This window comes from Sinohyriopsis cumingii, unplaced genomic scaffold, assembly GCF_028554795.1.
Source record: "Sinohyriopsis cumingii isolate HCF-2022 unplaced genomic scaffold, ASM2855479v2 utg003142l, whole genome shotgun sequence".
NCBI classification, from domain to species: domain Eukaryota; kingdom Metazoa; phylum Mollusca; class Bivalvia; order Unionida; family Unionidae; genus Sinohyriopsis; species Sinohyriopsis cumingii.
In genome coordinates this window covers 174,691-201,453 of record NW_028316406.1, presented here as the reverse complement: position 1 = coordinate 201,453, position 26,763 = coordinate 174,691, and positions in this window count along the sequence as shown.

Below are 26,763 nucleotides of genomic sequence, written 5' to 3'. Positions count from 1 at the left end.
ACAATCCTATGTATAGTAAATGGCTGAGGACAGTATTCAATATGATTATTCATATGAAAAGGTACGAAGATGATGATGTAATAGATGCTCACGATCCAACATAAACTGTCGATGCTGTAAATATACTGTAAGTATGTATATCATGCAAATGACTTTGATGAGCTAAATTTTTGATGTCTTGAACATGCCTGTCCAATTTGAAAATGTATAATAGACTCATGTAAAGATATTAGCTTGAACAAGGAGGACACACATGTAAGGTTTGAAAGAATCAAATTCAGTGCAATAATGATGAAAGATATAATACGAAACAAATTTTATATTATGTAAAACTTGCAAGTGAAACGGATGCAATCTCAGAAGGAAAGTGCATTTAGTAATTATCTCATATTCAAGGTTACACGTTGTTTGACAATATGAAGGAAGGCTTTGTGTCCATAAAGTGTTGTTCATCAGCTTGGAGAGGTCTTTTGTCTCCTCTGTTTTGACCTTGGTTTTTAGATCTGTGTTGAACTTCATGTATGGAGCAGCCCACATGTTTTGGTCAAACTGTAATATCATGTGGACTGCAATGACACATTCCTGTTAAGATTCAGGTTCCTATAATTTAACAAGCCAAGCACAACCAGTGAATTTGCATATGGGTTGTTGAAGTAACGGTAGGTTTTTCTGTTAGTGTCGCTGCACAGGAATGTCCTTAAGAATGAAAATATGCTTGTATATGTCGGACAGGTGCTCTAGCTAATATTGTGTCGTTTTCACGAATGTATACCATCTCATTCCATTGTGTCTGCCAAGTTTCCCTAAAGGTCTCAAATGCACCCAACAGGAGGAGCAATATCTGTCATAATTAGTGAACGTCATAATCTCTAAGGTTTCGGCAGTCTATCTTGAGCCACATTTTGTTGGTGTGCTACTTTGTCAAAAATGTCAGATCAACTAAGCTGTAGAAAGCTTCATTTGGGAAATATGAAATGCTCTCAGCTGCTCTTGTATTCGTAGAGGTAGATGGAAGTAAATATTATACATGTTGCACCATGATGTGACTAGAAATGTATCCTTGGTTAGGTTGGCAGCCATCTTGCTGATGCCGCTGTTAGAACAGAGCCTGTCTACAAAAGGCCAATATCCCAGTGAAAACACTATATGCTTTTCTATGTTGTATTGGATCGCACCGATATTTTCCGCAGAGTTTGCTCGTGTTCATCCTGCACAATGTAGTGAATACAATTGTGAATGACAGCTTTCACTTTTGTTTCTCGTCTGTATATGAGTAGTCTGAAGTTACATGCGTCATGGACGGCAACTCACCGATCTCTTCTAGCTGAACCTCCAAGGTACCTGATAAAGTTTCCTATCGTATTACTGTCCTGGTTAAACACTAACAAATAAAGACTCCATTTCAGTAGTTAATTATATAGCAGTTGCCACAATGAACTTGGATAGCAATTGTTTGCATGCTGACTTCCACTGGATTGTTGTCGGGCCCTTCAGCCGACGCATTAAGTGCATCCACGTCTGCATAAATAAAGTATTGTATGCACATTTGGCCGTGGTGGACAAGATTGACAAGATGCTTTCTTCTGATACCGGTAAGTACTCACATAGTGGCTTGTTGGCTATACTGTGGCATTCTTTAATGTAGGCTTCCATTAAGCCATCCTGACTCGGTTGAAGATGTATAGGCACCAGTCGCTGATGTTATTATTACCTTTATGTTTGCCTTGCTTAAACAGAACATATTAAATCAGCTGTAGATAACAATAGTATATCCAGAGTGTTTTCCTTGATTGTAGCAAATGCAAATCGTATGTTAGCCTTTTTTCAGCCACATACATTAACTGACATTTCTGGTTGAGATCCTCCTACTTATCAATGTCGCTTACTTTTGCAAGAAATTCGATGCCATCACTTTCAAATTTTCATATGTGCTCTTACAAGGAGATAATGAGCGCCATCATCAAAGACATCAAACTGCAGAAAGTTAATGCAAGACTGCATAGTCTACATTGGCACCATCAATGAAAACTTCAAGGGTGTTTTAATAACTTCAAGCATGTTTTATTTCAATACCAATGTTGACCCGACGTTGGTTAGATCACAATGTTGTAAACTATTAAATGGGTATGTTTTCCATGCATTTATTGCTTCAATCATGGATCACAGTGAATATTATTACGTATTGAGAGTGAAAAATATCATGTGACTTTAAAAGATAAAGATTGAGATGAGTTAAGCTTTAGAAGGAAACGCAGCGCATTTTACGTAGAAAACAATCAACTTATGAATTAGGGCAAGAACTATGGGCTTAAAGTAATGCAAAGGAAGGACGTTAAAAAACAGACCTTTCGAGCAAACACAGCCATGAACTCCATGGGCACCTATGACGGTTGAAAATGTGAGGTTTTGCACCGATTTTCATTGCAGGAACATAAGAGCTAAACTTGGTTAATTATGTAATGAGTCTTTCAAGTCATATAACAGCTGCTATAAAATGAATTGTATTTTCAGTTTAAATTTTCAGGAATGCAGAGTGAATGTAATAGTATGCATTGAAAATATTATGAAACTTAGTTAAAGTGTAAGCTTATAAGCTGAACTAATGCACTACGGTTAATATATATTCGATCAGTTAATTGACAAAGGCACAAAACGCAACTGAGAGTAAACTTTCTTACGACCCGATTGTAACAATCATATGTAACAATCATATGTAACAATCATATATATATATATATATATATATATATATATATATATATATATATATATATATATATATATATATATATATATATATATATATATATATATATATATATATATATATATATATATATATATATATATATGTATGTATATATAAATATATATATATATTAATTGATTAAATACTATGTAAAAGTAATTTTTCATTACGATGAAGTACGTACAGTTTCACATTATGAAATACGAAAGCTCAAATATCATCTTACGTAGCGTAACTAATCTACCGTCTTAATGCTTGAACTCGTGCAGGGCAGTGATCGTATATTCCGGGAAGAATTATAGTGGTATAAATTTGCATAATATATTTATGTTAATATTTATCTAGTCATACGTATATAGTAAATATAAATATCTAATACACGAACTATCTATATCTATCTATCCTGTACAGTTATGGGGATAGTGAATATAGTTCCTGATTTTAACTAAATGCACTTGAAAATGTGTTTTGTTTAAAGCATAGCGAAAGTTAATATAACGTTGTTCGTACGATTATTGTCCCTTTTCAATTTATTTTTTGATTTTATTTCTTGGTTAGGCCCAGACACACATTCTGATCAACACAATACTAATTTGTATTGAAATGTACATTGCAGTAATTATTGCTTGGGTTTCAAAAAGCTTACCATATCTTTAGTTTACAGATATCAGTTTATACTGGAATCATAAAATGATCACCTCCTCTTTTATGTTCACTTGCCTAAATAAAGTTCATATCTCCAAATTTAGTAACTTACGCTAAGTGGGAAAACATATATTGCAGATAAAGCTACAGTGTTTGTTCATATCTGTTCTTATTGAAATAAATAAAATCAGTTTTCTTTTCTTTAATTTCGGGAGTGTGTTCTGTGAGGTGCAGTAATGAAATTATTGTCAATTTAAACCAGCTTCAGTTTTTCAATCCTGAGACAATTTATAGGTTCCTGTTAACGTTCCTCACTCAGGAATATTTAGACACGTGTGAATATGCGACTGTAACCCGCGTGGTCCTTATAGCGAGGTTTCCAAGGGGTGCCCCATTCTTAATTTACATGAGATCAAGAAAAGTGAACTGAGTTTGTATATAGGTAGTTGTATATGCCAACAGACTGATAAACCTACAATTGAATAAATCAATTACATGTTTGGGTTGTTAAAGTGTGATTACCAAGCGGCACAAGCGAGTTGCTGGTGGTTACCTGTTTCAAACAGCACTCTTTTAAGGATGTAATGCTAATTGTTCTATCTTAGATATCCATCGGGTAAAGAGTTTGCAATTGCGCTAATGATACTTGGGGTGCAGAAGCTCTGGAGGGCAGTAACGGATTAACTTTCTAGAGACACCCAGAACACCAATAGTAAACCGACTTCTGTAAATATCATGATTGCCGCAGTAACCAACATAAAGTACTACCATGGAGAAACAGTCGTCGCGGCGATGATTCCACAAGCACTATATACGACCAAAAACAGACGTTTGTATGTCACGAGTGAGTCGGTTGTCTTAGCGATTTCTCCTTGCAGCTGTTGCTCTTCTGCAATTAGATCATTGGCGTCGGTATTTTTTAGGGCCGATCACGTTTCCTGTATGAATTTTATTAGCGCTATGTATAATTGATTGGAACTTCGAAGCAAATATTTTACTTCGCTGCCATGAAATCATAGAAAATATCTTTCCGGCGATTGTGTTTTCTGAGGGCTTCTCCTCAGTAGTTTAATGGTCAATTTTTAATAAACATGTATCGTCGCATTTTATGTTATTTCGTGCGTGTATTTCTGTATAAACGATTCACATAACTAATTTATATCAACTACTATAGACAGAGTCACGTGAAAAGTAACCAGTGTAACCATCATACCATAAGGAAAATAAATGTTATACCTTCAATACGGTACATTATGTGCATTGTTTTCTTACAACTTATTCGATTGACTTTGAGAAAATCAACTAACACATCTTTGTATTTTATTCAGCGAAGAAATATTCTTTTTTGAACGCATATAAATGCAATAACTTTTTTGTTATATGAACAGTTCTTATTCTACCTAAGGCTTAATTATATAAACAAAAATACACAACAGTAAACAAAGTAACTGAATTTATGCCGTATTCCAAAATACATACAGATGAGCATCAGTACACACCAGCAACATAATCAATGCGCAAATAACTCCGCCCAGATAAAGTTAAACGTAGTCGCGCGCTAGACATAACTTTCGAACAAAAAGGCGTTTTGGTCTACTTAAAGTTGATTTTTTAGTCACACTGTGAATAAATGCGCAATGCAACAATTGTTCCATTTGATCTTTAATGAATATATTTCTGTATTTTTGTCGATGTCACGAAATTATACGATTATGGACTGGTTTTATATATACCAATTCTACAGAAAGTACTTCAAATATTAGAGGCGACGAAGCAGCGCGTTGATATCTGAAACTTTGTTTCGGTTCTGTCATTGAATGTTAAAATCATAAAGTGGGCTACATATGTAGTCTATTAATTTCAAGTATCAAAAATACGCTATGGAATATAATGTTTATTTCATTTTGAGTGCACTTAGAATGACGTAACTGCTCTTGGAATATAGTCAAATTTACATTAAAATTTCGAAATGTATAATCAAGCTTGAGAACCCATGACATGTTTCGTGTAATTCAGATTTGCAAAATAAAGAAAATACACTTTCAGGATGTAAAACTAAGTAAATTTTTTGCCAGTCTTCTTATCAGCTAAAGAGGACAGTTTATGCCTTGTCGCTTGCATGTTATTTGTAGGAACCCAGCAATTTTATGAAATCTGGCGTCTATCGCCCGACTAACTCCGAAACATTGTATGAAACAAGTTAACGGCGAATGTAGCAAAGCAACTTGTATGTGGTGGACCACGAAACATCTAGTGTATATGATTTGTTTACAAATCAAAAGTGCCGACGGTTGAGTCCATTGTTTTTTTACAATATAAAGTAGTTCCTTGATGAGTGCAATATGAATTTGCGCGCGAGTTTAATATCGCCAAATACTGAGCGATTCTGACAGTGCAAAGTCAACGGAGAAAACGAAATGACCATATAATAATTTGTGTTATAGTGTGCCGATAGCCTACTTACTATGTATATTTTAAATCCCCATTACAGATGATACATGAAAGCTAGATACCAATAAAATTCTTGAAATTAAAACAAATAAACAAAGAAACTAATGGACATTGGTGTCTGAACGCGATTCAGTGTTGATTCCATAACGGGTGTGATTCTCGTTATCCGTATTATGATCTTGTTTGTCTGAGTGTTAATTTTTTTGAAAATATACATAAAAAATGCAATTTAATATGACCAAAGCATTGACAAAAATACGCGTTTGATGGCAAGTAATCTGAGCCTAACTGATATATTTTAATTCGCACAATAGACGAGAACAAATAAATTGAATTTACTTTATTAGTTATATGGGCTTTAATTTAGGTTTGAATGATAGAAAACATGGCTTGCTCAAGTTAGAATCAAAAGGATGCCTTGTAAGGATACAAATATGATTTCATTTACACACACACACACACACACACACACACACATATATATATATATATATATATATATATATATATATATATATATATGCACCATGGATAAAAGTTGCAGGAGAGAAGAAAGAAGATATATGACGGATTATATAATATAATTTCCTTACCTTCTTGTAGATAAAGATCTGTTTTATAAGTTGTACATTTGAATGACATGTGACGTTATTTATTGGCTTTTTCTCGTGAAGTTACGTGCTGAGTAGTGAGATCATCCTGAGACGGTGCTTTAGTCCTTAATCATAATTTTCATTTACCTGTTTCTGTCGCTCCCTATTTGTCTGTCTTGCTGTTTCGTTCTCGCACGTTCGTCTCAATCGGTTGAAGGTTAAAGAACATATCAAATTTTCGGGTGTACCATTTACATTTTGAATTTTCTATATGCTCACCAGCCAATGAATGAATCATTATATAATTTATATATCTATTCAGAACTGCTTACTTAAATATGTTTCTATATACAGCTATATTTGTGTCTATGTAAAATTACCAACTTATCCTGCTTTCGTAATTTACACCTCTTTTCATACGTACATATTAAATTCCTTGTTTGCAAGGGAGAGGCTTTGTTTGTTATTAGTAGCCTCAATTTGATACAGCAGTGAATATCTAAATATCGCTTCAACTCTGAATCGACTAAAGACAACAACTGGTAATTTGCTACAAATCAAAGGTTGAATGTATCTCATAAACCAAAACACGACAAGCTTATTACGCCTTTTAATGCTATATGGTTTATTAAGTTGTTAAAGGCTGTTGGAACGTATATGCTTTTGCCTGTCTACATTAACATGTCTTAACGTATTATTTCGTTTCAGACAGTTAGGTTCGAGATAGTGATATTTAGCTTCTACAGATCAATCTAAGAAAAGGATATAATTCTGCCTTAGTTAAGTTTCACTCCCACAACATTAAAGCGCAGATATAGTGGGTGTAAAGTACTTTAAGCTCCGATATGCAAACTCAGTCCGTCTGGCCCAATGTCGTTACGGTTGCATAATGAACCTTACTGATTGATACTGTTACTGGCGCTACAGAGCATATTTTCAATATATTTTTTACATGTAGTCGTCATTGAAACATGCAAATTAAAATGTGTGTTCGTTGGAAAATGCTAACAGTATAGATTTTGGTGTAGTACAACCCTTATGACAAATATTTAGAGCAAATCTGAGATAGATTCATTTGTGTGTCATCAATATAATGCTTCATACACAACTGTGTTTAACATGGACAATACTAACACACAGGAAGAAAAGTATTTACTGGTCAGTCCATACACTCTATATGTTCTGTTTCGTCTACGATGCATTGTTTGCTGTAGATAGAGCTATTTCCTGCGTATGATTGTTTCACTAAGAGGTGAAACTATTGTTTTGTGGGTCCTTGTTTGATAATTATGTTTTACAAAAACTTACATAGTGGAGATAACAATCTGCTAAGTGTAATTTTTTCTATTGCTAGTTAGACTAATTTTGCTTGCAAAATAATAATTTTTTGGTCTGGTAATGTTCCCATGCAAAGCATGTTTGTGTGTATGTGTATATTAAGATCGATGATACTAAAGCAAATCTTTTTATTTAAGTACATTTTTTTAATTTTTAAGTCTTAGAGACGTTGGCTACAGTGAATATTTTTCACACCCATATGTTGTTCTCTTTCGTGTGAGCTTTAATATCAGTTTTTCAAAATTGTCTAATGATTATTGAAGGTTCCCCAATAATGTAAATTTGTGGCTATTTTTATTGTTCAAAAAGTGAGTAACATCTGTAGTAGGTAAGTACAGATTGACAATAAATTTCAATACAAGTGGTCAGACCTACCCAATGTTTATTTATGATAGGCTGAACTTCAGAAAAAGAAAATGTTCCTGTGAAATTTACAGCAATCTGAGAGTCTACAAGTATTGGGGTATAATGAATTTAGGAGCTGAACAGCTTGCATAATTTTCGGAGAAGAAAAATATATGAAGAATTTATTTATTTACTTCGGAGAAATATCAATTGATAGCAGTCATCCTCAAATTACCTTTTTCTACATATCACATCAGTAAACTCCTTCAATTCACCAATACAGAGTGAGTGTTCTATGCATCCATATATGCATATAATAAAAATGCATTATCACCAACCTCTGCGTGTTTCTTAAATATAGGCCTACTCTTATATATTTGTTTTTTGATATACATACATGCATGCGTGTGTGTATGATCATTTCAATCCCAAATTATAGATTAATATCACAATATTAATTTTGCCTGCAGCCGGTTTATTTGATTATAATACTGTAGGTGTCCTGGAATAGTAAATATCAGGTGGAATCATAACAGTTGGATAGCTTTAATTGGTAGATAATATACACGTAATAAGGAAGGCAGTACGCACATAGGTTGTTTTCAGCACAAGATAGGCTATACATGGCGGTCAGTATTAATGGTGGAGGACGAACCCGGAAAAAACCCAGAAAGAACCACCGACCCACGAGAAGCTACTGGCAAGCTTTCCCACATACCCACATTGGCTGAATTCGAGACTCGAACCGTCGCAGACATAGGTGAGATGGCAGTGATCAATAACGGAGAGTGCTTTAGAACACTCGGGGCCCCTGTATAATTGGTAATTTGCACGTACGCAGTAGAGTAAGTAATGCACACGAAGATAGTACATTAGGCAATACACTGTAGGTAATAGGAACAAAGGTAGTAGGTAATTCGTGAGGAGACAATACACCCATTTTACATTTCTTCGTCCATAATCTAGGAATGTATGATCAATCCTGGATGCTTCCGGGTTTTCTTTCACTTTGGTTGCATGTTAAACACACGATTTGGGTCATCTCGTGCCTGTAATACAATTTATGAGAATAATTAAAATAAGGTGAAGCTGCTTCTTGTAAACCCTACTTGAAAAGAAAACAAAATAACATGTTAATGATATATATATATATATATATATATATATATATATATATATATATATATAATGAAATCATAATGCAATTATTTGATATTGTCTGTTTTCAACTTCGTGGTTTCAATTAAAATAATTGATAAGATCCTTGAACAATCAGCTTTTAATGTTCTATATTTGCAAGTCGGGCGTCATAATAACTTCTCAGTTTGGGCTCCAGAAGGCAGAATCACTGTATTATGTATGAGCAGCTGTCTATCGCAGTCATCAACATCTAATTCAGATATTTTAAGAATTGTCTTCGTTAGTCCGGCTGGCTCCGACGATCTGCTACCTTGTCCATGTCTCTATCTGTGGTTAACGACATATAATTATGTATTTGATCTAGTTTCAGTTTTGTCTTAATGCCTCAAGGAATGCTCCCAATTTCGTCCATTTATTAGGAGAAGTTAAATTAATCAACAATCAGACGCCAAAATTGTTTGATTTGCCTATGATCTTAAAACATATAACGGTATGTAAACTGAACATATCATCCACAATTCTTATACCAGATTTAAAGCCCTTTTGAGATTGAACATCACTATATTGATTCTAAGCTAATGATATTGTTGTTGTTGCTGCTGTTGTTGTGGGGTTTAACGCCACTTTGCAGCACATGATAGGCTATACATGGCGGCCAGTATTAATGGTGGAGGAAGAACCAGAGAAAACCCCGGAAAGAACCACCGACCCACGAGAAGCAAGCTAATGATATAAATATGGTAATATAAATGTTAGCGTATATTACCAAACGTGCTGAGAATATTTATATGTGCACAAGTTTCCACTGTATCTACGTTGTCATTTAGAAATGAATTAATAAGACATGGATATTTAGGAGGAGGACACAACACATGTGAAATTAATAACCAGTAAGACAAGAACAATATATTGATTCTGAATGGAACACCTGCTATGAAAATCTCCATCTCGCTCCTCGGTATCTAAGGAGCCTAGTCTACTGTAAAAGAAGTTAAGAAAGAAACTGCGGCTGGTCCATGCTATTGAAGATATAAATAACATACATGCATAATCTACTCAATATGAACACAACATTTCAATACAATTAGAGATTAGACATCAGTAAGCAGATTCCCCATTGATTTTATACATGTATCAGCGCCCAGTATATGAACTCGTAAAAAAAGTTTAATCAGCAAAATGATTACTTACATGCATACGTCTAGATATATCAACAGCACATAAGTGCCCATTGAACATGTAGTTACTTGATAACCCACCATTTTTCCTTTAATTGTCAAGAAAGGCAAATATCAAAGCAAAAGATATATAATTTAAAAACAATGAATACATTCAGAATGTTTAATTGTTAACGATAAAGTTGGAATCTTTTTTTACTGGCTATCGAGATAATATTTGACGGTCGAAAAGGACATACAATATTTTTGTGATAAGGTAATTGGTATGAATTGGAGAAACACGTATTCACCCTATCCGGACTATACTTATAGGGTTCCAATATGGAATCATTGAATTGTATGCGCTGAACTACAGCATATTTTGAACAAGCGTATGCCATGTTTCGCTCACATTGAAACATAATGAATTTAACATTTTGGACGTTTTGTGAATATTACGCTAAGATAACCTCCAGCAGGTTGTGTAGCTTTTATGAAATATCTGTTTAAATTAAACCAGATATAATTTCATTTATGTGAGTCATCAAATAATTATTTCAAATCAATGAGTCCCATAAGGCCAACTTCTACATTTCATATTTCCTGATTCGACTAAGATGCATTGCTTTAGTTTTCAATTCTCGGAAACCACTTTAATGCTGTTACATATGTAATGAACTGTTTTGAGGCTTATTGTAAGATATTTAATTTTAGAGTAGTTTACTCAGTGAATCGCTAGTTACAACAGCTTTCAGTATGCATTCTTTGAAATCGGACTTCTCCACCTGTCTGACCACTGCACACTGGACGATTTGTGTTTTGCCTTTATGTATATCCGTACGTGTAGTATGAAGAACGATCATGCAAAACACTACTGGATGAAGGCCAATATATTCTGAGAACTTATGCATATATATTAAACACAAGTACATTTGTATGTGGCAAACGAATTTCAAAATTATTCTTAAGCGGCAAATAAGCGTTTTGGTTGCAGTACATGTTTTATAAACACATAATGTGGATCCACATATTTTAAAGAAAAAACACTATTGTGTCTACTTTACCACTCACATGTACGTTTTCTTTTATCAGGGTCTCAACCTTTGCTAATCTGAAAACCGTTGAAATTAAATATCTTAGGTAACATATAATTGTACGTGACATAAATATAAGGTGCGAGCGAGAAAATGGCACTGCATGTGTTTACTATAGGCTGACTGTTACAGTAGAGAAAGAGATTCATATGTAATTACTGACAATATCAAAGTTTATTGGTTAGAACATACAAAAATATACCAACGCATGGGTTAAGCTTTAAGAAACACACATAGTATAGCAACAGCTTTAATTGTATTTACTAACTTATGGAATGGAGGGAATGGAGGAAATCATAATTGGTACAACTGTATTTACTAACGTATGGAATGGAGGCAATCATAATTAGCACAACTGTATTTACTAACTTATGGAATGGAGGGCATCATAATTGGTACAATTGTAGTTCTAACTTATGGAATGGAGGCAATCATAATTGGTAGCTAAAGGAAATAGCCAATGATTTTTAGCAACTTTAATATTTCCAAATTCAGATCAAACTCACTAACTTCAGTGACATTATATCCGCTTGTTTTATATGCTTATTTTATTGTTGCAATGAAGTTCCCATAACGTTAATATTCGCTCTCTCTCTGTCCTCATTGAAATGATTTACACGTGATTCCTGTAATGCTGGAATATAATTTTTATTTTTTTTTATATTTTGTTTTAAACGAAACGTATGCAAAATTCCCGCAAGAATATGGTTCTAATCAGATACAGCGAAATATGTATAGGGTTGATCACTTTCAAGATTTAAAAGTTTGGATACTGAGTAAAGAAAGGCCAAATAACACCACCTCCACTGCTAATAACATAAACACAAAACTTATATGTTGCCATGTACCTCTTTTTCATGATGTTTCCTGCAGTCTATGGCTGGCCCCAGATCCATTCCTCCTGAACGTTCTAACGCATAACTTTTGTCTGATATTTTCATGCACAATACATGCTGTTTGTCTCTGATGTTAGTGAGGTGATGCCTGTAGTTTCTGTTCGGTGTTTTGTATGGATTCTCTCTGTTGTTTTCAAAAGATCGAGTTTATGTTTTCATTTCCAGTGATCCTATCTCTGCATCGCTAAATTATGTGATGCCGAATTGGAACTAACTAAGCTTTCTCATATGACTTTGATTTTATCATGCGCCAGATTTCTTTCCATCCTTATGTGAATCATGCTCGACTGTCTTGACAATAAGGATTATATTATATAAACTTACACAGCAGACAGCTTCTTGAGATTTTCAATTCATTTGTGTTGTGTAGGAACTGTGCTGTGTCTACGGTGTGTGTTGGACTTGTGCTTATCTATGCTTTATATTGAACTGTTCTGTAGCTGTCGGAACTGTCGGTGCTGAAGTTCGGAGAAGATGTGATTCTAAACTGTAGAGCTGTTACAGATGTCAGAAACGACCAAGTCTGTTTGCTTGCCCACGCTAAGTTTTTTGATAGCAATGAACTGTTTGACTGTCTTTATTGGAGGTGTGTATTGGGCAGCTGTAACCTTGTTCCTACTGATGTCATCTGTTCAGTTGACTGTAATGGATGGGTCTACACTGTGTATTGGCCTTAGCCGTAGTGCTGAATTGGATGCTGAATAGTGGTGTTCTGTGGAACAAGTATGTACCGTATGGGTTAGTATATAACCGGTGTGCTGCAGACGGTGGTGATATTCGTTCGGAGGGCGAAAGTGGTTATTTAGTTGAGGCACCAATGTTCATAAACCAACTGATATGCAGAGATCCATAGGCAGGGTGGGAGGGGCTGACCATTAGTGGTTGATCTTTGATTGTCCAACAGCGGTGGGACTGAAGATGCATTGCGTTTGTCAGCTTAATGCCACCTGTTGTGTCCACTTTGGGTTGCGTCATCAAAATAATAATAATGATGGTTTTCACTCAAAACATGATAATGGTAAATAAGCTGAAGGGGACTTATTATCATAACAATAAAATAACAACAGTTTCATCCATAATTCGATTAGGAAAATAATGCAAGTTGATAATTCACGTAGCTATACACCTGGAGATCAGTAACAAATATGTGACATGCTAAAAGGGTTCGCATTCACGAAACTCCTCAAGCTGAGTGAGAAAATCATCTGAAGGTTCCTGATTTTGTCCGTCATGTGAGTGTGCACTCAACATATGATTCACGAACACCGTCTCCATAACTAAAATAAATTTTTCATTCTGGAATTTCCTATGGTTAGAATAACGACTGTCGTTAACTAAAAGTGAAATGACATGTTTACTAATAATGATTTGACAATTTGAATATATAATCAACGATGAAACAGTTGTTATAATTAAATGTCAGTGGTCAGGTATTCCAATAACCTTTATTTGGCCAAAGTCAAATATATAATATTCTTATGTATATTCATAAAAGTTAGTCTGTTTTCCGATGATGTCAACCTCAAAATACATTGAAATTTCTTTGACCTAAGAATTGAGTTACACTATGAACCATCCAAGAGTTTATATTGCATTTAGACCTTCTACTACACATCTTAAATGTTTCATTGCCAGATACGTTAATAAAATTTGATGGTCGCTGCCATCTAACAATGGTTATCACATTTATGTACTTTGGCCACTGCAATGGCCAATATACATGTTGACTGACATGAAGTAAACGAAAACACGCAAATCGTGTTTTCTCTTTCTTCAAAACAAATCCATGATTTGATGCTCAGCGTGTTTTGCAAGCATTTCGCTAAACCACATAATCTGTTCAACTGTTACAATTCACCATCAATACCATGTTAGATACATAAACAATCTCATTCCTGCATAGTTTCAGATATTTGAGCAGTTTCATTCACTTGTGTACTTGCAATTGGCACGAACATGGATTTGTGTAATTGATATTTTTTAGATAGAAGAAGTAAAACGACAACTGGAAACGGGTTGATCCTATTACATCATTTACAATTTGTAATTTTTATATGTTCTTGAATGTGTTATTTCTTTCATCATTAGATATGAAAAGTCTAAGTGTGTCGCAAACCATGAATTATGAATTTAATGATATTAACTTGGACGATTCATCTTCCTGGAAAGGAGGACATCGGAGAAGCCAATATTGCGGTTATTATTCAGAACGCTGACGGCTAACTCCAGAACCCGACCATGGAGGAGGTGTTCTATTAAGAGTTTCATCAATGAATATTTTTACGATTCCATTTAGGTCTCATAGTTTAATACTCATTGAAACAAATGTGGCACGGCAGAAATATCACAATAGTCACTAAAGCTGCATTCCCCAAAAGAGTAACAATACAATGACTATGGCGGTCTTTGTAGCTAACAGCTGTCCGAAATCATTGTCTTCCATCCAAAATCCAACCTGATTGTCCTTAGATTATTGTGTAATAAATTTCTAGTGACATGTACCACAATGAACACGTCTGATGTTATCTAATCTACCTAGGACTTTGATTTTGTTTCCACTCCGGGTTAACATTCTGATATCTTAGTTTAAATGATCCATCGACACATGCACATTAATTATACCATAATAATATTTATGTTGTCGATCATTTGAGAGGAAATTCGATGTTAAAGTCTTTAGACGTTTAAAATCAAAATAACTCTGAGGAGCATATGTGTGGCTTAGACTGTAAATCATACTGTGAAAATGTGTACAGAAAACATGATTTGTCCATTGAACTGAATTTAGTTTAAATGTACATGAAATCATCTTCTAGTGTTATATAAAATTTGTTTTTCTAGATCTTCGTATACAGAACACTTGTTTTACATTTTATATTAATATCTATGTTATGGACTATCGATATATTTTACACCATGGTCTATTTTTCCAAATGTTTTGAATTTGACAATTTGTGTCTTGTATTTTATTTGTATTTGATTATAACATCATTTTATTCAATAAATTATATAACATAATTGACATCGTTCTTTGTTACATCAAAAAGTAAAGGCACCAAGTTTTAGTCTTTCATCAAGATTTTACATCTGTCTCTTTCCCTCTCAACAGAATGTTGTCTGTATAACAGTGAAAATATGCTGTGTTAATCAAATTCATTTTAGCATAACAACATAACCTGAAAAATGAGGAACTTATATGGTAATCCAAATATTTTGGCCATTTGTAGTGTTATTAAATGACTGTGTAATTGATATATTTGTATATATATATATATATATATATATATATATATATATATATATATATATATATATATATATATATATAGAGAGAGAGAGAGAGAGAGAGAGAGAGAGAGAGAGAGAGAGAGAGAGATGTGGCTGATTTTGAATATAGCCTCTAGGTCCTTATCAGGTCGTTGGGGCGTATATTGGAAATATAAAGAATATTCCTTCGAGGAAATTAGTTGATGGGTCCTAAAGGAAAATTTCTAATTGTAATCCATAATGTGACATGACAACCTGGGAGGAAACGTTTTTCCTTTCTCATACGATTTTGGACGACGTTGAAGTTAAATATTGAGGAATAAGTTGTCATTTTGTAGAACAAATTATAGTTAATAGCTTCAAAGTCAATTGCAACACGTTCTAATGTATACTGAAAGGAATTAATATATTCTTAATTTATTACTACAATTTGCCCACCCGAAAATATATATTTTTTCTTCTGTTCTGCTTGTCAGAATTTGATGCTGTGCAATTGACAGCATATTTCTTATATTGTGAACACCAGGTCCTCTGGCTATAGCCCAGAAGGATTTATACGGTTCTAATAGAAAGAAAAATGTTAATATAATGTTATTTCTTAGAGAATGTGCATGTGAAACATTTAAACCCATAGACAGGTAAATACATCTTTGAAGACTCATTTATGGTTAATTCGTGGATTGCAGTCAGAATTACAAAATATTAACCTAGCTTTTTCAGTTTCCATAGCCATGTGTGTACGGACCATTTAAAAAATGAGTTGAGAATTAAACAGTGTGACACTGCATTAATTTTATATTCATTAAGTAAACATAGTTTTACCCTCTCACAGATTAAAATTCGCGGGTTTACAAGGGGGAAGATTCCATAATTATAAAAGAATTAATACATAGAGGATATTTTATGTTACTACATTAATATCTGATACATTGTATCGTTTGGAACCAAGCAAGTGATGTTTTAATGATGTTAGTACCAAATGACGAAATTTATCATGTATTAACGTAAAAAGAAAATGGTTGCTTTTTATACCAAACGTATTCCGAAATCGAATTTTAACCGATCAAACTCACCACTCTTACGCACAACACGCTCTATTTACGCAATTTTCTTAAATTCTCCTCACTTTATTAGGCTGATCATAAAATCTACGTGACTTAAGAAAGCATTAATATTGATTGGACCTAATCTGTCGAAGTAAATTAAATGCTTGTCATTTTGTAATCTAGTTATCCCTTCCTGAAAATAATGAAAGTCTATCACTGCGGATTAGTCGTTGCCAAGAAAGTAAGCAAAACAGACTTATGTGAGTCGCAAACGGTGTCAGGTCAAAGTTCTTCATCAAAGAATAATTTTCATTCTTGAAATGCCAGGCAGTTTCTTTTGATTTCTTTCAGCTAAGAACATACATTTTTGTCGCTGCAGATTCAATTTTTGTTGGCACACACAATCATGGCATGTTAAGAAATCTTATATATTATTCACATGTGAACATATAAGGATCTATTTTCTACGTGAGATAAAATAGAAATTAACTACTATGATAAATTTTCGCCAACTTTATCTCCATATTTTATTTTTAAGTATATAACAAACTATGTATTTATGTAAATCAAACTTTCTTGCTAAAGATTTTTGGCAATGTGCTGAACTTTTCCATTTGAAGTTACTGAGATATTTTTAACTATCAGTTGATGTTCAGTCTTGTCCTTTAGTACAAAAAGGGTCATGAACTTGTCTCGATTTTGTACTCTCTCGCCTTTGAATTGAATTATAAAGTGGTGTTCTTTCATTAGTTGATTATTGTTTGTCTTTATCGCAACCATTTTGCTTGTAAAATGGAACGCGTCTTGGGACAGCTTCTACCTGAAATAATGACATTTTAACATAATATGATCTCTTAGAGGGAAATCTTGAAACGATTCTGATAATAGTATACGCTTATGTCACAAGCTACTTGCAGTTTACATTATTCAGCAAATGTCATAATAGGTTCTTCCGCCCGACCTGAAACAAAATAAGAATGAAGTTTTGTATTTATAACACAATAACTCTTTTAAACTTTCTGAAAGGTTTAGATTTGCGGCCTAAACATTTATTCTCAATGTATCGTAATTTCTTATTGTTTGTGCGTCTTGGTATGCATGCACACTTTCGTTCATTCACTTATTCATGCATGCATGCATACATACATATGTGCGTACGTACGTACCTACGTACATACATACATAAATACATACAATCAAACATACGTACGTACGCACGTACGTACGTACATACATACATACATATATATATATATATATATATATATATATATATATATATATATATATATATATATATATATATATATATATATATATATATATATATATATATATATATATATATATATATATATATATATATATATATATATGCATACATACATACATACAGTGATTTCCCATCGACTCTGCGTGAAAGACATATGCTTGTGCTTTTAAAAGAGAGATAAATATACGGAGCCTGGTCTGTGCAATGGCCACGGATAATTGTGTAGTCTTCTCAGATTCTCAAATCTCATTTAAATACATATATTTTAGTATTGTCACATCTAGTAATGTCACGATGAGTGCATTATACAATAGGAACTGAGGTCCTACACATTGCGTAGCTATTAGGTAAATCACTTGTAATATCTGAATGTAATTAGGGATTAATATATGATATCATTGATAATGTTATCGGTACATCAAGATATTTCTGACTATATTGTGCTTATAACAACAATGATGGAAACCAATTGCTAGAGTCTTCATGAATACAAACCTTTCCCCATAAAGTGAGTATTTTATCCCACAAGATAAATTATAACGTGTAAAGACGCTAACATTTTTAAAATTCTAATATATAGTTTAAAACAAAAAGGTGGGAACGGAAACATTATTGAAAAATATAAACTAGGTTGCAATATGGAATCCATTATTGGTACGTCCAAACCCTTATCAACTGGATAAGCTGTGAAAAGCTCCTCTTTCGACACTAATCTACACATATTAAGTTAAGACAACTTATATATTGCTTATTGTCATCAACGTCTTTGTCATCGCTCTTTCTGCAGCCGTTGTTTTAGGCTTCACTTCCTTTTGTTATGAACCTTAAAACTTTCGTAGTCGTACCATGCGTGATGTTTTGCATCCATCCCATTGATGTGGTGTCTCTAATGTGAACAAAGACAGTGCTAGAATTACACTAGCTACCTCTCCCATTGCTATGTAAAGTTCTTACATCTGAACTAAATAAGAAAGAGCATTGCTTAGCCTATGACATAATCATGTATCGTATTGTTGTTCTATTGGCAGTGAACGATATATACAAAGCAATAATCAGATGTGTTGATTGCAGTGTAATAGAACAGATTCGTGAGATTATGAATACCTTTCTACGTTTGAAAATTTGCGTAGCCATATCTGAGGTGCAACACATGGATTTTGTATTCAAGATTTGTATTGTTTCTCATGTTGTAGAATACCATTCATACAAACGGTAAATTAAACAATGATATTCTAGAATGTTCCTAACGTAGTTTACACAAAAGTTTCCTTTTTTTCAATAAAGTGAGAAGATTTTTCTCTAATCAATACATTAAGTACAAAATTATATACGAAATAAAGATTGAAATATGCAACAGGGCACGTAATTACACAGGTTTATATTTGCTTACTCTACAACCTTTGAAATGATTTCATAATGAAGCCAGTGTTACAGGAAGACTTGTTGATTGTCATGGATAAACGTGCTTCTGTTTCAATCTGAGATACATATTGGCATCGTTAATTGCATGACCTGAGACAGGACAGGGTTCAGGATAAATAGTGTCTATTATAATAGTTTTGTAAAATGATCATACTTACAAATGATGATTAATTTAGACTTTTTGGTTTTCCAGCACTTTAAGACTATTTACGCCACATAAAATGCTATATTATAGATTACATGCAGTTGATAAAAGTTCGTTTTCGACAAGCATCAGTAAGACGAAACAATTAAAAGCAAAACTTTGAGATCATAGGGGTAATATGCGGTCGTTTCAAGATTTACGCGGAATATAAATAGTGCGTGTTAATATTTTGATAAATACAATAAATCAGAATGTTGGACAAAATACTCAAAGAAATGGCACAAAAGTTATATTTAAGAAAAAAATTACTCTCTTCAAGAAATTTAAAACGCAAGCCACGTTTGCTGTATATAAAAGCTTATTCATTTGCTGATGATCATTGTATCAACGATCACGTGCAGGCTGGAGGTCAAAACAATGCATATAAAAGTGTTTTGCGTAAATGGATTGTTGCAATGAACGCACTTGGGTGGGTCTTGTAGGAGTGGTTTATGTAAGTGATGGCAGATTTTAATTTGTTGCAATGACCTCTTCCTCGATACAGACGATTCTGTAGGAAAGAAAATATTCGCCTGAGGAGGGTTTCGCAACATGGAAAGTATTGTTTTCATCATTATATGATGTGTGTTACTTACCAAATAAGAATATATTCTTTTCAATCTGTATGTCATTTCAAAATCAGATGGTTGTAGAGATATGGTCATTTTAGCAGATTGGTCTGCTCTTTCATTACCCTTGGTACCAATATGAATGGGCAGCCAGCATTATATTATATTGTGAGAAGCACACAACTAGATATGTTTAATGCGAGCATTGGTCAGTAATGGGTTTCCCAAATGCATATTGTTGAGTGACTGAAGTACTGATAGTGAATCGGAGAGGATGATAGAGTTTAAACTATCTGTGTTTTCGATATAATTCAGAGCAAAGTCTATTAACCTGAGTTTTGCTGAAAATATAGATGAACCATCTGGCAAACGAAGTTTTATACTTCAATTAATTCTAATGATGACTGCAGCATTTTCAACGTCATTGGAGCCATAAGTATAGTTGTTTGACTTCTCTAAAGAGATACAAAATATTGAATAAATATGATACATTTAACTAAAAACAGATGTGACAAAGACAATAAATATCATATAAATCGGAATTATGGCTGGTAGATTCGTATAAATTTATTCCATTTCCATAAACGATTATTACGTCCAGAGGCTTAAAGTATGTAAAAATTAAACTTAAAACTAAAACAAATATTCAGTAATCCAAAATGTCATTTTATTTACTTAAAATGTAAGGCCAAACAAAGTGAAAAAAAACTAAAAGTAACCAAAGTATAGTATGGATTCCACTAATTCTGAAACGCTTATACGCAATCCGTATTAAACTTACAATGTGCTTATGCAGTACCATTGCCGCAGAATTGTTGTTCTAATATCCAAAAGGTTTTTGCTTCAAAGAAAATTCAGTGAAAGTTGAATGTAACAAATGTCTTTGAATGTTTCATAATAATCCAAAGAAATTAGAGGAAAGGGTTCCCACTCTGCAATTTCAAAGCAAATCTAATAAAATATATAGATCCCTCTGTACTCACACAAGACTGAATTGTCACCGAAGAATTAAAATATGTTCTTTAGTTCGTTAATATAGTCACTTAATACTCAGGAAGTAAAGAATTTTGACTTAATAGAAAAGAATCCCAAACGTTGAAATTATGTTATATTGCTAAATATCTTATGATCCAACACTTGACTCTTTTATAATTTACCCAATCACTAGATAGGATAGTCATACAATATCTACAGTACAAATTTATTTCCTAGATTATGTGATGTTTACTGACCTCCATTAAACATGAATTGCCTATTTGGACTGAAAATATTATGTGCACGTAAATTTGGCAAATCGGCCTTGATTTATCAATGGAAATAGTACTAGATAATACATGTACTTTATACACGCCACGTCCCCTATCTGTAAAGTGCATTCTGTAATGTTAGAATGCCAATCATAATAATATTGTTATTAACCAAAATGTTTCAAAATAGAAGTACATTATAAAAATAATATATGTGATATAGATATTCATAATTGGTTGAATACTGATACTACGAATCTGTTTGCATTTCGCACATATTTCCTCAGAGATTCAGTAAAAGTATCAAATGCACGTGTTGATTGATTCAAAAAAATTAGCAATTGATCATTTACCAAATATCCAATAATTACTTATAGTAAATTAAACACAGTAAAATTTCATAGTATGCATGTACATTGCTGCACAATTTTATAATTCTTCAAATATTGCGACTATGGCAGGGTGATTAGCGTTATATGCTGTTTTGGCCGTTTAACCTGTTAGTCACGCTTTTAACGTCTTCTTTTGCGAAAATTGCATAATTATACAAATTTCCAAGAAATATATGTAGCATTGGCGATCTTCTGGTTTACATTCCACATATTGTTGCATGTCAGTCAAGTTATTGCTGTATGTAATGAGGCATTACGGTATCTTATCGCTGTTTTTTTCACCTGATTTAGGATGTTTTTGTTTTATTAGAGGTGACTAACAATTTTTTTTTCTCTTTGCCTCTCTATCGATCTGTCTGTCTCTCTCTCTGAATTTATTGTCCTCACTAGAAGCCTCACATCACGGTTACTTTATTTGCAGCAGATCATGATATATAAAGTTTGTACATTTTCTTAATATTGTGCTGATATCAACAAGTGAAAATATGTATTAATTTTTCCATCTGTTTGCTTCAAAATTGTTCCTCAACCAATAGTTTTTCGCTAAATCGGAACGATCCTGGGCCCTGGAAGCTAGCTGGTAACAAGGCAAGCAAACTTGAATGATCCTGAACTATAATATATAACAAAGCAAACTTGTATGAACTGTGAGGAAACAGACAAGTACTTTTGAACAACGAAATAATTGTATTACATGTCAAACCTTCCAATACGTTTAAAAGCTCTATCAATCAGTGTAGTAATCTTTTTACTGTAAAAGCAGCAGTATTGACATTTTCCACGTTCTCACGCGATGTCATCATGCAAAATATAAACTCGAATATGACAGAAGACTGACTACAGTCAGGTTGAATTTGGATGTAATATTTGATATACACTCATCTGTTTAACGTATTGGTATCATTGCTGAATAATGGTTCATTATTTTTAGACAGAGAAGTTTCCTTTAACGCATTGTTTATAAGATTGTTATATTATATTTAGCGATAACAAGCGTTCAGCAAGTAAAATGAAAACGTTACTTAAGTACGTTACACTTCATTGTACCCAATAATGAGAAGTATCACGTTCTTCAGTTTGTAGGCTTCATGACATTTTCATTAATTTATATTGTATTATACTGAACAGGTTGAAAATAGTATAACATTGAAAAAATGGTATCAACGAAAATTTCGATTTGGCTTTATTTTAGCACAAGACAGTTTAAGTTATGAAACGTAAATCAATATTGACAACTATACACTTAAATTAAAACTTATATTGAAAATCTTACACTGAACTTAAACATCTAAACCTTACGGATGGTTTTGACTGATGTACATGAAAATAATATTAAGCGTTCAAGGTACTCTCCTGTACATTGTATTCCTCTGGCATAGGGGTGAGTAATTTGTCTCCTATATCAGAAATTTCCTAATGCAAAGTGTGACTCCAAATGTATATTTGGATTACCCATGCCACACTTTCCAGCCTCTTGTTCATTTCCTTGTAGATACACCGGAGTTGGGCTGCCCTGGATGGACTTCGAACAGGGAACCAGTTGAGCTTGAAGCCAGTATGCTAAGCTTCAAGCCATGGTGGCTCAAACACAGACTTTTGAATAAACTGATATCCAACTGCACTTCAAACAGAATTAGGGGACTGTTTTTAGCGGCGTTGTGCAACAATTTTATTCCATAACAGTTTACTCTCTGGAGACTGGAATCGAATGGATCTTTAATTTAGTTTCTGCTTGTTATGCCTACATTGCTCACATCATAGTCTGGCAAACATATTTGAAGTCAGTTAGTGGCAATCATATAGTGTATTGATCATGTAATCAAACAAACGTAGACCAAATCATGGATTGTATGAATCAATTATCATACGGCTATTTTAGCAGGAAAACGTGTTTGTTAATTGACTAAATAATTGCTTATGGGAAGTAACAACATCGACAAAGATAGACCGAAATCACTTGGTCAAAATAAGTGTTAGAGCCAACTAACCTTGGAAACATCGTTCGCGATAGTGAATGCGAAAGTGTTTATATTCTCATGTATTAATTTAGCCATCGAAGCACGTAAATGATCACTTTCAAACATTCATGCCAACATTTGTCAAGAAATTGTATCTATCATCTCTTCTCGTTTGATTGCTTTATTGCTGCAGCCATGTTCTGTAATTGTTTTGTGTATTGCAAAACCTTGTCTTCCAGCTGTATGACCCTACCTACCACCATGCTGTGTTTATTATTACTAAAATAAACTTCACTTACTCCTCTAGTATGAGAAATAACAGCATTTGTAAGTGAAATATTAGATATTTTCCAGCAGCTATGTTCTGGACAAAGTTTTATTTGGTGAAGCATATATCATATGGTTTCTTTCTCTTCTTACACCCCAATGCTCATTAAAGAATCAGATATAGTAAACTATCAGACTTCATCGCATACTCATGTTTCAGATAATACAAGTAAATATGGAAATCAGACTAAACTGAGGTGACTTTACTCTTAAACTTTTTATAATTTGTTTAGTTGACTGTAATCTTTAAACTGTTTGCCCAGCCTACCATGCTCATACGTAATTACTATATGATATTATCTCATTTTTATTTTGTCTGAACAGATATAAGTTCCATTCTCGTTTGTATCTGTATATATATATTGAGCGAAATGCCATTCCGTCAATCGACCTTAAAATAATTTAGTTTGCAGGAACAATAATTGAACGAGTTAAGAAATGATTTTGGCTTATATTATTTAAATAGTATGCTAATTATTTGATCAGAAATCAGCCTTTCCAGTCATTTCAAATTACATATGACTCCTGCATACATATGTCATTGTTATATTCAGTGCGAATGTTATTATACCTATTATGATAATAAGTAAACGTGTATGCATAATGAAGTGTGCCCCATTTTTCGAGTCCCTGATTAATGAGCAATTATGTGTCGGTGATGCAAAACAAGTCATTTTGATATGTCTTTAACTGTCACTGTTTACAAAAAAACAATTACACGGGACTGCTGACTGCTATGTATATTTAATTTTTATTTTGTGGTTCACGTCTGTCCATAACAGAGGGTAGGGGCTTCAGCCCACATATCTAATATCATGTAGTGTGAACATATTTACTAAGTTTGAGTTTTGTATACAGTCATGATTCTTACCTTATAATGTTATCGAAATGAATTTCGTTTACTGCTTGATGGAAATTTTCAGTGAAATGACTTCCATCCTGGTGCACAAATTGTGTCTGCATCTGATAACTATGATAGTGGTCCGAGCTAAAAGCAATCTCTCAGGAATACATCTCTTCCCTTGTGCTGCATTCTTCTTAAATGGTGTCATCGAATGCAATTATTAGACGATATTATGTGGTTATAATCTAGGTTTTAACATCGGACTGAAGTAGCATTTGAATTGTAGTCATCTAGATCATGTCGTATTGCCCTTTTTACATGGTACCTTCCATGACTTATACCATGTCGACATCAACACGCTGATGCGATATTTAAATATATGTAGCACACTAATGATACACCAAAATGGCGATAAGCTTTGCTTCTTCAATAATGCCTAAAATTAAATATCAGGCGCAAACAGTAGACTTCAGGTATTAACCTTTAAAGTATTACTTTTCCATTAGAATAATGCAAATTGTTTGTAACTGAAATGACATGATCTGTTTCACTGCGATGTTGTGTCCTCCATACTATATCGCATGCCTGTCATACTCAGTACCAAAGGGCTAAAGTAATACAGTGATGTAGGTAATGATTATAACTGTTATTACAATTATAATTATGCCTGAAGAATCTAAGTGACTAGAGACAATTTGGTGCTGCACACATTACAGAAATGGGACTACGATCTACATTTGTACATGTTTTGAATAGATCATACTGAAAGCAAGTCAATGAACAGAGATAGTGCAAGTTTTGAAAGTAGCGCAAGACTTTGTTATATTCAGATTATTCTGATAATACCAAGTTTCTGTCTTTGCTATCTTAAATAATGAATATAGAAAATATAGATACCTACATTTTGCATCGTGATAATGGATAAACAGTTATATTGATACCAACATTAAGGTACACAATTCAGTATTTTGTACTTTGAAACATATCTTTAATTCAATTTGGTCCAAAACTGCATAAATAGAATTTATTCTTAAATTCCTCAAATTGGTTCTTGGAAATATATGAATTATTACACACGAGTCAAATAATTTTGAATTTAAAAGAGTGTATTACATAAACAACCGGATATTATGGTTTTTTTTTTTAAAGAACCATCTCGTTATGTTAAACAGTATAGCACATATTTTTGCCCCTTCATGCTACGAAGTGCACGAAAATAGTTTGAAAAATAGATGTGATGTCCTTATGGTGCGTATACATGGGTTCATCAAAATGTTAGTCCGCCAAACACGAGATTTATGCTATGCATGATTTCATATGATAACTATAAGATTCTGATTACAATGGGATTCGGATGACTTATATAGGATTTAGGCTTGATCCAGACTTATTTTCACAAACCAAGGCACTCAGTAGGAGGATATCAAGCAGCAAATAAAATCATATATCTTATTTAGCCACACGTTCATGTTGCCTCAGTTTTTAACTGCCTAGTATTGCTTATCGCAGCAAAAGGCTTTCTTAAGTTCAAATTTAGGCTCTATTATACTAAATAATATATTTCCTCCTTTCAAAACGATGTTTCTCATCACGTAGCACAGAATAGTTTCTTCACTAAACAACCGGTACACATTGACAAGAATAAACGCACATAAATACATGCATCCCTTTTTTATCTGGGAAGCCATGTATTGTGTTATATTGACTGTTTTGTACATATTCGATGATGTAACATTGTCGTCAAATACGCTTCCGGTATAAGTCAACGTACATTCATTCCGCTGCGATGCTGCAAACATGGCATAAGGTGAAGACAGTTTTTGATG